General features: G+C 29.5%; 1 long non-coding RNA gene across 1 annotated transcript; it reads left to right on the forward strand.

The window, feature by feature from the left end:
• The first annotated feature begins 916 nt into the window (after positions 1-916).
• Positions 917-5,947, forward strand: LOC147066734 (uncharacterized). Its single transcript, XR_015071519.1, has 2 exons — positions 917-4,049; positions 4,301-5,947. It is a non-coding gene; the product is annotated as an uncharacterized LOC147066734 (long non-coding RNA).
• The last annotated feature ends 7,790 nt before the right edge of the window (positions 5,948-13,737 follow it).

Consider the following 13,737-nt stretch of genomic DNA (forward strand, 5'->3'; position numbering starts at 1 on the left):
GCATAAGTTTAGTTGTGCCGATAATACAAACATAAGCTGCCGGAAATTAGTACCTAAATTTAATTCAGGTGCCGATAAAACATAAAAAAATAATATTAAACTTAAAATATTGTTGATTTGAACTTTTTTATTGTTGACAATATTTGTAAATATAAATAAATAAATATACAAATATATTTAAGCTGAGCCTATTATTTTTGATCCCATGACCACATTTTCCTTCTGGTGCCGATAATTGGTACATTTACCTTAGTGCCATAAGAATGACACTATGGAATTTTTTATAATTATAATAGAGAGCCCCTGCACCTGGTGGTGGATTGATCCGTATATGTTTTCCATCCAACGCACCACCACAATTAGGGAATTGCCATCGTTTTTTGAAGTCTAAGGATATCGCTGCCCAATCTTCTTTAGTTTTTGGAAACTGCAAAAATTAAAAAAAAAATCATATAGCCTTATTTATATTGTAGTTAAGTGCAATAAATGATTAGTAGTAAATATTGTTTAATTCTTTTTTCAGAACTCATCAGAGGCAATGTTTTCACTCGCACCATCGCCATCTGTTTCGAGTGAATCGTTGTCACCTCTAAGAAGTTCAGGATGTAGCAGTGCAAACTCTCATCAGTCAAAAAAAAGAAGACAGGCGGACCATCAGGTATTCATGGCGGTCTGCATAAATGCCCTCCAGGAAAAAGAAAAAGATTACGCCGACATCGTAGGAGCGCAAGTGACTGAGAGGCTGAAGAAGGTAGACTCCAGAGGACAATTACTTGCAAATTATTTAATCAACAGAATTTTATGCAAAGCCGAAAATAATAAATTGGATACCAACTCAGTCATCACATTTGGTGAAGATTTTTTTAGTGACATCAATGTATAAACATTAGGCTTTACTACTGCGCAAGACTGATCACCTTACCAGATAGAGAAGCTCAAAGAAGTTTACCACATCATTGATAATGAATGCCTACATAATGTATATAATGTATATAAATAAGCTATTATTATTTTTGATTATGATTTTTACATGTTATACTTTGTTTTGTACTCTTGACCCTTGCAAAAAAAATATTATAATATATGTATATATATTGTTGCACGTAATATTCAGTCATAAACGCCGCCCATTATTATTTCTCTCATTTTATTACCACTAAAAAAACTTTATTGTAACTAACTCGTGTTAAATATTTTGTGTTTATATAAAAACACTATATAGATAAATCAAATTATTACTAAGAAAGATTACAATAGCAAAAATTTGTACATCAAAACTCGTATCTCGAATATTTTCCTTGTAATTACGGAATGCATTATAATAATTTGGAATTGTCAGATATAGATTCGTTTTCCAACACCCTTACTAATTCAAACGAACCAAATGAGATAAATGATGTTATGAGAATTCCAAATGACCAAATTATCAAAATTGTTCACCCTAGAGATAACCAATAAATTACGAATCAAATCCCAAGCGTTATCTTCAAGAGGCAACCAACGATTTTTATTATCATTCATCAAATTGTCAGAAAATACCAAGCACTTCCGCAATACGAACAATTTCTATACCATTTTGAGCTGACCTCTGGGTGCGCAAAAATACAAATGAATTTATGCTTAAAGACACAGAAATGCAGACTGTTAAGCCAGAAATACACTTCCCTATACATATTAAGTTTAAACGCATCCATTAAAGAACTAAAATCAGTTCTAAACTATTCTGCAGTTGAAATATCAAAAACAAATAAATCACTAATTCAAAATTGTAATCCTCAAAAAAATTCAGAAATCGTATTAACCTTTCATTTTAGAAATACACAGATACACAGAAATCACACTACAGTAACGACACAGAAGGAAATTATAAATTCTGTCACAAAAATAATAACGATGAAATTCAATGCGAAATAAAAATTCATACTCCTTGTACAATTCAAGAACGTCTAATCAGAGAGTGTTTCACTAAAGATATAAGTAAAAGAGGAAAATACCACAAAACCTCTAAAAAAATCATTGTAAGAGTTTCATTTATTTAAATTCGAATCGCATCAGTCTCTGTGCGATTTCAACATGGGAGAACTTGAGAGAGATAATGATGACAATGGTGTTACAAGTGATCGAATGGGAAACATTAGTGAAAGGCAGGGCCAACGCATATGCCCCTGAATTTATTTTGTAAGTTTTTACCAATTATAATTTCCTGTAGAATAATTTTGAGAAAGACAGAACCAATGTCGCTTCTGATCCATTTGCTGGATATTTTCGAACTCCTTACTAATTCTTGTATGTCAATCAATGTTGATTAGACTGTTAGAATTACATTGTGTGAACGTAAAAATGAATCATAGAGTCAAATAATGTATTAAAATAAAATGTGATTCCTTTTGTAAATATTGCATAATATTGCTTACTAAAAATATACGTGTTTTTCTAATTACATGTCGCTTAAAGTAGGGACAGAAATTTAAAATGTAAAAGAATATTAAAAAAAAATTAGATTGAGTCAATTTTATAATGAACGGTATTTATTTTTAGTATTTGAAACTAAAACCTATTCTAAAACAATTAAATTACTATTTTTATACATGTACTTATGATATGAGTACATTTAAAAAAAATGATTTCATTAGTATAAATAATTATATGATTAAACCGAATACGAACTTGAGGAAAACTTAGAATGACATGTAGTATGATATATATATATATATATTATTCAGTGTTTTATCATATGTTCAAACATAAACCTAAAATAATTTCATCAATAAATAGTTATGTAATTAAAGTAATTACGAATTAAGTCAATCGAGAAAGTTAAAACGACATATTATATTTACTATACCCATTCAGTGGTAAATTAGTTATCTATACATTGAAATGTAAAATTGAAAGCATTTCTGAATATTAATACATTATTAAAAACCAAAAATATAAATACGTTTTCAAATGACGACAGATTAGATAAGAGTTACTCAACTGATATTAACGCAAGTAAAGAAACGAAAAGCCTTCAAAAAATATCGAATCACTATCATTAAAAAAAAAACCACAAGCAAATAGATAACATAGAATTTAGAGTTGTTAACAGATTAACCAAGTTATGTAAAAAGGTCGTTTCAAAAAAAAAAGGTATACTAAATATCTATCACAACACACTTGACTGTGTAACCCGAGTTAGCGTCAAAGATCAAATGGCACGCGATTAAAAACAGAAATATCTCAACTCATGATTTCCATTTAGGGTAAGAAACTCTACTGTAAACATCTTATCATATTAATATGTTACAAGAATAATAAATATTAGTGATAAGAACCATCACTAACTAATATATTTTCCCCCTATCTTAAATTTATGGAGAATTCTTCAAAACTTCCTGATAATAAAAGAAGTCATAAATAACATCTTTAACATGTTACAGGAAAGATAATACATTACAAACCTAAAACATTTATCTACCCTTTTCTCATATAGATAATTTTTGAAAACATTAATAATAAAAAGAGCTTATAAACAAACTTCTTTCACGGAAATAAGTATCAAGTTAAACTTTAATACAAAACTCTAATATTCTTCGTCAAAATGAAGTCAAATAATTAACAATTTATAATATATATACACTTAGATAGTAAATAATATTTAGAAATGCATTTTATTTGGTACAAGAAATCTGAAAATAGGATATTATAAACCTACACATACGACTAAGTATAAAGACATTTATGTTATACCAAGAGTGAATCAAAACTCGAGTATTGCAGTCTTCCGGACTTAAGCAATTACAAAATATTAAACGATTAATCGAGATTGTGTGAACAAAAACATATTATGTATTCGACACACTCTGAACCGACGTGTGAAACCGAATTATTGTCAAATACCAATGTAATACCTTCAATATGTAACACCCAAAAAACACTCAAAGAACTAAACATATGGCATAAATTACAATCACCATCAGAATGGATATAATATATTCTTCATAATAAGGATATGTTAACATTAAATTGTAATGGTAAAATTTACGATGAGAATTTAATTGGAACAGGTATTTTAACCCACGATGGCCGAGTGGCTTAAATGCCGGCCTATAGAGTCGAGGGTCCCAGGTTCGAATCCTGGGTCTGGCTAGTACACATATTGTTTTTCAATTTGTGTATGAGTCAGAGTATGGACCTAATAGGTTGAGCAAGTGGCTGACATCCATTTCTCGTAAAAACAAAAATCTGTCAATACAAACCTCTACTCTGTGGAGGCCCATATGATCCTATTAGGATCGGACATGGTCGAAAGAAGAAGATTTTAAAATTATTGTCAAATTGTAAGGGTTATTCTTCGAATGCAATATTTACGTCAAGTATCGAACAAAAAAGTAATTTTACTGCAATTATTCCAAAAATTAATATTATTAACGACAATTGTTTCAGCGAAGAAAAACTCAATGACAGCATTCATATTCCATTGTTAGAAAATATTAATTTTTCAAATACTGGTTTAGAAGATATAAATATTATATCTCATAAGATTTCTTCTTTTACTAAAAATATTTATGAATTGCTTGAAAAGTCAAGCCACAAATGAAAAGGCTTATATCATTTTATCAATATCTTATTTATATTATAAGTACTTTGGTTGTAATCTATATACTTTATAAATGTATAAGAATGTATTTTTACCTTAGACTAAGAATATCAAGAGCTAATCGATCAGACTCAGATTTACCAAATGTATTTAATATGTGTTCGGGAAATGTTAGCCGAAATAATCAAAGTGAAAATGTTGAAATGTCTTTAGCTCAAGTAGCTGAAAGCGCTGCCCCATTGAGAAGGAGCGCGAGATTGTCAACACTTACCAATAATTAAGAAGATTATCAATAATAATTATTTTTAATCTTAGGGGAGAGATGTCATGTAGTGACTCTTATGAGGGTAGACACCCTATTTTTATTGAATATTTATTGCTAGGGCTACCACCCCATTTTTATTTGTAATCAACGCTACTTTATTCGATGTATTGTGTCTGTCTAAGATTCTATAGTATTAATTTTTCACATTTCTTCTTGTTCTGCGAATAGGATTTGATCATTCACTTCCAGGTGAGTATTCTTATCCTTTAAGCTATTATAATATCGATCCATCTATAATCCTTGCAAATTAATATTAATAATAATAATAACTATATCTGAATATATTCAGTCCTAGAGTATATGCTTCATAACTTTGCACTCCGGCTATAGGATGAAAATGATATAATATATTCTAAAAATATTTTTCTACATAAATATTATCTGTCAATTTATTTATTACTACATATTATTAATACAAGATATCATTTGATCTAATTTTATACGAGGTAATCAGGCAAAGAGGCGTGTCAGTGTAGTAAAGAGTGCAAAAAAGTGCAAAACGTATACTCTACTAAGGATAATTAATAATACATTTTGATATCATTAAATCTATCATCTATTTTTAGTGGTGTCTTAAGTTTTTCAAAACGATTTATGTTTTATATAAAATAAATTATGTTGTCATGAATGCTTCATGATTCTTACTGTAATATTATATAACTAGGTACCTTGTTTTATCTAATTTATGTTTCATTATACATATTATTATATTAGATAATATTGTCATCAAACTATTCATATTCTTACCATTTTAATATAAATTGTGTTTTTTATTATTTTTTTGTACAACTAATTTAATTTTAAGTCCGCCGTAGAAGTGGACTGGCTTCATATAGGAAGACCCGGTAACTGGAGAAGTGTGGCGAGAGACCGGAGTGAGTGGAGAGAGGTTGTGGAGGAGGCCAAATCCCACCCCGGGATGTAGCGCCGTGGAAGAAGAAGAAGAATTTAATTTGACAACAGTATTATGATTAAAAGATATTGTAGTTTTTGTTTATACTTTTTGTTTGATATAAATAAATAAATATTTTGTGCTATAATTGGTGTTTTATTGAAGCATTACACTTGGCATTACAACATGCAATATTGATACCATCAGCTTTGAATATTTGTCTTGGCTTGTGTCAATGGAACTATTATAATAAAATTAAAAAAATATTAATAAAAAAAATTGCTTAATTTAGAACAGTGGTTCTCATGTGCGGCTACCAGCACTTCACAGAATAATATTTCAAAAATCTATTTATAAAATTGGTTGAATACACATGAATTTTCTTAAATTTCTTTCCATGCTCAAATTATCCATAAGTTTTTTCGACGAGATCATGTGTGAAATCTTAAACTGTAGATACATCTAGACGCCACCCATTGCATTGCTAAATGAAGCTGCGTGCCGTGCGTTTGGTTTGTGGGCGAGCGAACGCATTCGTACACAAATGTTCGAGACCATAGACCATTTCGCTAGTGCTCGCACTAGACGCTCAGAATTAAAATATAATTTTCTATTTTTTTACGTTATATAGTATTTTTAAGCGGTCAACATGCAACCATTAGGTAAAGATATCCATAATTTAGGTTATTTTAAAGAAACACTAGGTCACTGATATTAAAATATATAATAATATACAAATAAATTATCACGAACATGTATCAACTTACTATGAAACGTAATACCATCTTCTTGCTTATCAGTACGGCTACCACATTTTAATACAACGCAGAACCATCTTTTCTACTTAATTAACTAAAAATATTTACCACTGACTTTATGTTTAACACAAAAAATATCGATTTTAGCAACACGCACTCGCAGGTTATCGACGCTTAGTTAAGCAATAAACTAAGATTTGGTGGTGACACCACAGCAAATCATCTCACACATCTGTAAACATTTTATCTTATTCTAGCGCGTGTTGCAGAGATTATAAGGGTGCCGAATACTTTCTCACTCGCACTTATGCATCGTTTTTGTTCAGGCCTTGTGTGAAATAGTCTTTTCTCGTTTCTGAGAATAAAGTCAATTCAAAGAATTGGCAACAATTGCTTTAATATTGTCGATTTTTCCTACTACTGTATACTGTGAAAGATCTTTCAGTGTAATACACTTCATAAAAAACAAATATCGAAGCCAGTTGACAGATGTAAACTCAGAAGCAGCCATGCGGCTCGCATTGGAAAAAAGTAGGTACTTACTGAGGAATTTCCATTTGCATTATTTTCAAATAAATAGATATGTACTTATAAAAATGTTCAAATGTCTTCAATTAAATGGACTTGTCTATAAATAAATTGATCCATTTTTTTAGTAAATAAAATTTAGATTTAATTTTTTCAATCACAACAAAAGTGTAAATTTGGTGCGGCCACCAGACGTTTCCATAGAACTGTCAATGTCAATTGTGCGCCCAGAGCTAAATTTCACATGAGAACATAATAGAGAATAGAATATTCAAATTGCATTATAATAATTTATTATTGTGTACTGCAACCAAAAATTACTCACCTTCATATATTCCAGTGGCGAAGGGTGACTTTTGGAAAGAGATGGAGATCTGATAAAAAGAGCACACTTGTCAGGTATACTTATGAGAAATAAGAAGATAATACGATATTACTACTAATGAATAAGTACACACTAATAAAAATGACAATGAGACACTAATTCAATGAAACTTCAAAAACTCACTGACGACATGAAAATGAGCAGTGTGTTTAAATTATGTATTTTTCAAAACATTTATACCCATCAAAAATCAGATAAAATTTCTTTTTATTTTTAAAAACAATTTATAAGTACTTACTTATTTATTAATACATACTCGATTAAACGCCGTAGAAATTATTTTTTTAAATTATTTTGGACAAAGTGCAGTCATGACAACAATATTATGCGCAAATGTTTTAGGCTCTGCGATAGGAGCTTACCTTATTTCATACAATTCCACAGACTGGCTGAAATTACGAGACGTAAAGAAAATTCGGAATTATTTCACACATAATCGGACCTTTGTTTACGTCAAAACAGATGGCACGCTGTGGTATATTTTGTAATACTTTTGCAGATTGTTTTGTAACTAATACTGTAATACATTCCTACATATACGACATCTCTCGTTGGCAAAATGAAATATTTTTATAGAACATAAAATAATAATGAAGTGATTAAGTATATAAATATGTAGGTATGTCAATATGCAATTAAAAGATATTTTTCTTAAGAAGGTAGGCTTTCAATAATCGCCTAGTATGGAGTCTTCGCCACTGATATATTCCTCTCTTAGGACATCACATATAGCCCGGCATGTCTCTGAGATGATTTGGCCCAATGTTTGAGAGGCAATTCCAACTGAAAACTTCAGGTCTTCATAGCTTCTACCCGTTGCGAGGAATCGTAATGTAGCCGTAAGTCTCTCATGTGGACTGATGGACTGTCTCATCACAGTATTTTGCTTGGTCAACCGATCACATAACTTTGACAGCAGGTGATCGTACATTTCTCCATTTATTCCTAAATAATTTTTAAAATCATCAGGATTAGAGATGGGAAAACTGGTCGATTTTGAAGACTAAGTATACTTACTACCAGTATTTGGTATCAAAACTAGTTCCAAAATACTTACTGGTATTTGGAATACTATATAGAGCGTTTGGCGTGCGTATGCGACATAAGTCTCATACTCAACTGGAACTAAAACTTTGACCTATGGGTCTGAATGCTGGGCCTTACGATAAAAACGATAAGAGAAAGCTGGATATCATTCTTTAAAAGTAAGATATTAAGAATGGTCCTCGGAGCTGTGTGAAAAGAAAGCATAAGCACGAAATCCTTGTCGCATTACATGTGAAAGTGAGGTAACTCCATTGGGCGGGCCATTCTTCAATGATGAAAGACATCCAATCGCCCAAGAGACTCGTCTTCAATAGACCAGAAGGGAAAGGGAAGGTAGGAAAACCTAGACTGCGTTGGTTGGAATTTGTAGGAAGAGACACAGCATTTCTTTAGAAATGCTTTAGCAAAGGCAGTGAAAAGAGTTTGCATTCAGACAAATGGGAATGGAAACGTTTCCTGAAGGCGGAATAGACCTACCATTGGCTCATTGTTCCGGTGATAATGCGGCCTTTGTAGTCCTATTCATAAAGCACTGGATTCTCATTGGGAGCTCAGTTTTCGTTTCTCGGTAAAGTAATGACTAGGTATTTCTGTGATTGTTTTACTGCTACTACTACACTATTGGGCCTAGTGTTGCCAACTGTCGTTGACAAAAACATGCCAGACAGGGTATGAAAACAAGCTAATTGGTAGGAAAAAACGCTAGATTTTGTGAAAATAAAATTGCAAGTAAATTTACTTATTCTACCAAGAACAAAGTCAATACATTTGCTTTCACGTAACGAAAAAAAGTGCAAAAATTGAGAAAATGTCGATACGTGTAAAAACCACACATTTTAATAGAAAATATACTTATTTCAAAATTGACAAGAAATAACTATTTTGTGTCAACGGCGTTCAAGTTTCGTTTCATGTTTGAACACATTTAAAGCTGTTGGAGGCATCAAAAAACGCTAGTAAAAACGCCACATGCCAGATGCGTTTTTTTCAAGCTAGATGTTCATAATAAAAAAGACAAAATAATGAGATGTAATAAGTCAATCAATAATATACTAAAAGTAAAAGGCATTTTATTATTCAACAATTTTATTTTCTTACTTCACTTAATGATGACCATATTTTATTATACATACATGAGCATATTATATTATTTATCTTATTTGATACAATTAACATAATCGAATCCCTGATTTATGAATGATTGAGTAACTATATAATACATTTTCAATGAGGGAGTAATATAGGTAGTACATTTACCAAGTAAATGATTATCAGCTATCATGGTATTTTATAATAGTAATATATGATTTATTTTGTCATTCAATTTGTAATGAAATATCGTAATAGAATAACATGTTTTTTTATATAATCATAAGACATATTAATTTATCAATATATAAACATTGTATTTACAAAAAACAATATTTTGCAGAAAAAACACAAAAGTTATTTAAACATATTAAATGGTTAAAATATGAGCAGTATTAATAATCATAATAATTATTTTAAAAGATAATGTAAATAAGTAATTATACTATTAAAGTATTAGTCATATTGTCATATTATGTGTGTTCAACTCATTAATTCTACACAAAGGTAAAACGTTTTGAAATATGATTATGTCCAGTTTGTATCATATATTATTATGCAGTAACCATTCCATATGAATGTATGTAGGAAGGTATTACTAAATATTGCTGTATTGTATGTATGTATAGGATACACTAGATAAATTAAATTCTGTACAATCTGATTGTATGAGGTTTTTTGGACTTGTCACCACATAAAAGAAATACTACTTTAAGCCAGATATTTTTATCAAAATCCACTCACTGGCAGCAAAAATATAATATTTTAGGCTATTTAAATTGAATATAATAAAAAATACACAACATTAAAAATATCTACATGTTAATTAATTATGATAATTTAATGCCTTCATATTAAAAAAGCTAATGACTTAAATAATTATAATATATTCTTTTCAATAACAAAAAATATAATTCGTAATACTATGCCAAATCTAGCACTTTCGTAAATTGTTTACACATTAATATTTTTACAGAATATGTAGAACCAGTTCATAACAATACTGAGATTAAAGAATGATTTAACATTTAAATAAAGATTTAGTGCATAATTTAATCAATTAAATCTAAAATAATAATAAATAAAATAAATTGAAAAAATTCTGATACTAAAAAATAGTATCCCATGAAATCGTTACAAGTAGGTTCTACATACATTAAATTGTGATATTAATATCTAACTAATCCAAACATGAAGTTAACTATTATATATTTACATCATTTTGTTGAAAGTGTTATTGAGAATGATTACATAGATAGATAATATTATTTTGTTGGAGTGGTAATTTCAAAAGTTTCCGGTTGGGGTTTAACACAATGTATCCTATAAAAATAGTATTTCCCGATAGTAAATATACCATTTTCATTAGTAAGAATTAAGGGAACTCTTGTATTGTTATCATTATCGTAGTCTTGCTTTTATAGAATCAAGAAAAATCATTAAATTGAGCAGGTTATTAGAAGTACATAATATGCAAATAAAATATTTTTTTTTTAATGGAAAAACACTTAGTAGATTAGAATAATATTATAATATCTACGTTGAATAAAAGATAAATCGTATTCTGTTTGAGATTCTGTATTAATGATTAATAAATAAAGAAACTTACACTAAAAACAAATAGGTATTATCATAATTTGATATCACTTTGTGTCTCAATGATTGTTTTCTAATCGTATTGTTTTATTTTATTTTCTTATTCTCTTTCCCGTAAAGTTTGTAATTACTTAAGGCGATAAATATTCAATATTCCATATAATATCATTTCGAGCACTGGTTAAATTAACAAATAATCAATTAATTTAGTTAATTTACAATTAATATTAAATTTATGAAGCCCTAAGTTTATATACAATGAATGTTTAAGGCACTTTTCAAACTAATTTTAAAACCCCTTAAAAGTAATATTTTCTCTTTTATAGATAAAACTATTAGGTAGGTAATGTAATATGAAAGTAAAACAATAAAACATTAACTTACCCATTTGCAATTAAAAAATATTAAAATATATTTGATAATGGGCATCTTTGAATAATTCTTGACCACATGGCGCGTTTTGACACATGCGCATTCCTAATACATATGACCTCATTGAGCCGTCCACATACAATCGCGCCATGACGACTATCGCGCGCAGTCGAGGTACATGTGATCTTATTGAGGTGTCCACATGCGCACTTGCGGCGAGACACACGCCGCGTGGATAAAGACTAAGCATCTACGAAACAAATTATTATTTGCAGCCCTATTCTAGCAGTTGTTTTTTTATTTATAACACAAAATTTCACACCTTTGTGTGCACAATAATGCGATTAATGTTTTTTAAGTGCAGGTGCTAAATTTCATACTAACATAAAATTGCTATTGACCTGTATAAGTTGTCTGCTGACTGAGTGCGCTGCATGCTATCATTAATTTTATTGACATTATCATTCAGTATAATATTTTATACAGCGATGAGGCCGATGAGCGTATCTCATTTTGTTACATAAATCAAAATTCAGTATTTCTTTACGTGTAGACGATTTTATTTTCAAAATTAGAAAGGGAAAAAATGTGTCATAATAATAAACTAGTTGCTAAACAATAATTGTTCAAAGGTGCCCATTGACATAAAAGAAAGTTATTTCATACATAGTAATAAAGTGTTTATAACACTTTATTATAGTGAGACAAAAATACGAGTATTTTTTAAAAATATTTCAATAGGTATACATTATTAAGAAATTCTTAGATATATTTTGGCCAGAAAAATGGAAGGGCATGTTTTCGAAATATTATTTGAATTGATTATTTTTTATATCTGTATATTTTATTTACACTTATTAAATTTACCACAATATTACATTTTTATCATATCGATTCATTAATACTGATTTTATTGTACAATTAATGGCAACATTTGAGAAATATTTTTATTCATAAAAATAATAGGTACATCTGAACATAAAAAAAATCACACAAAAAGCATTTTATGTATTAATATTATAATATGTTTTTCAATTAAACTCTTCAAAATGTATGGATTGGTTTGGAAATAAATATGTGTATAATATCATGTCGGGAAATTTGTACATGCAGTTCGCTTTATCACACTTCATTTAGGTATTTTTGATTTTTTTGTGAATTTCTGAAGAACTATTGCTTTCTAACATTTCTGCATTATCAAAATGTGGAATTTATTAATTTTAAATATTCTATACTCGAAATAATATAAACTTTCACCCTTGTGACTGTGTATTTGAGAAAACAAAAAGCTGTTTTTCTCCTATTCATCTATTATGGACTTGGCTGATTTTGAAATCAAACGACATATATATTAAAGACCGTTCAACCTCTTTGGGTCGTATAGTACTGAGATAAAATTCATGTCTAAATAAAACACGGTTCTTGTCGGTTTACAGGAAGCCACGGCAAACAAATTTTGAAAATAGCCGATATAGGTACTGGATTATTTGTTAGGTTAGGTTAGTTTTTCATTCTTGATTTCATGAATTTTGCCAAAATCAGAGATGACCGTATAGTATATGATAAGAAAGCTCACGGCGAATACGTAAATTTACATGTAACTGTATAATATTATGCAGATTAAAATTCTGCCATTCAATTTGACAATAGAAAACGAGCTGTCGGTGTCTGGTTCGTTGATACTTGGTGAGGAGAATTAAGTCTGGTAGATTTCCACTTAAGGTGATAATGCTGTAGTAGAGATGGTGAGTTCATTAATGAGTCACAAAAGGCTGTAAAACAGAGTGAAATTCACATGTTTTGTACAAGTGTGATTGTACACTTTCAGGGTGTTTTTAATGTTCTTGCTTAGTTGTTATTAATCTATTCTCACCGCAGAAAATATAGAGATTTGACAAACAGTTATCAAGCAATAATTATTGTGTAGAATATTATTAATTTAACAGTCCATGCTAGAGAAAATGGTGACTTTTCACTGAAAATATAAAAACTTAGAATCAATGAGTATGGGGAGGTCTTCATGATGATAATTTACATACCTACCATTGTTCTTCAGTAGACAGAGAGGCTAAAAAGAAAGAGAAAAATATGTTTGCTTACAATATGATAAAGATGTTAGTTGATGAAACTAACAATATTTAGATTAAGTAGCATACATTTTTT

This window comes from Rhyacophila brunnea, unplaced genomic scaffold, assembly GCF_057557595.1.
Source record: "Rhyacophila brunnea isolate RB1 unplaced genomic scaffold, BYU_Rbru_1.0 scaffold_4, whole genome shotgun sequence".
Classification (NCBI taxonomy): Eukaryota; Metazoa; Arthropoda; class Insecta; order Trichoptera; family Rhyacophilidae; genus Rhyacophila; species Rhyacophila brunnea.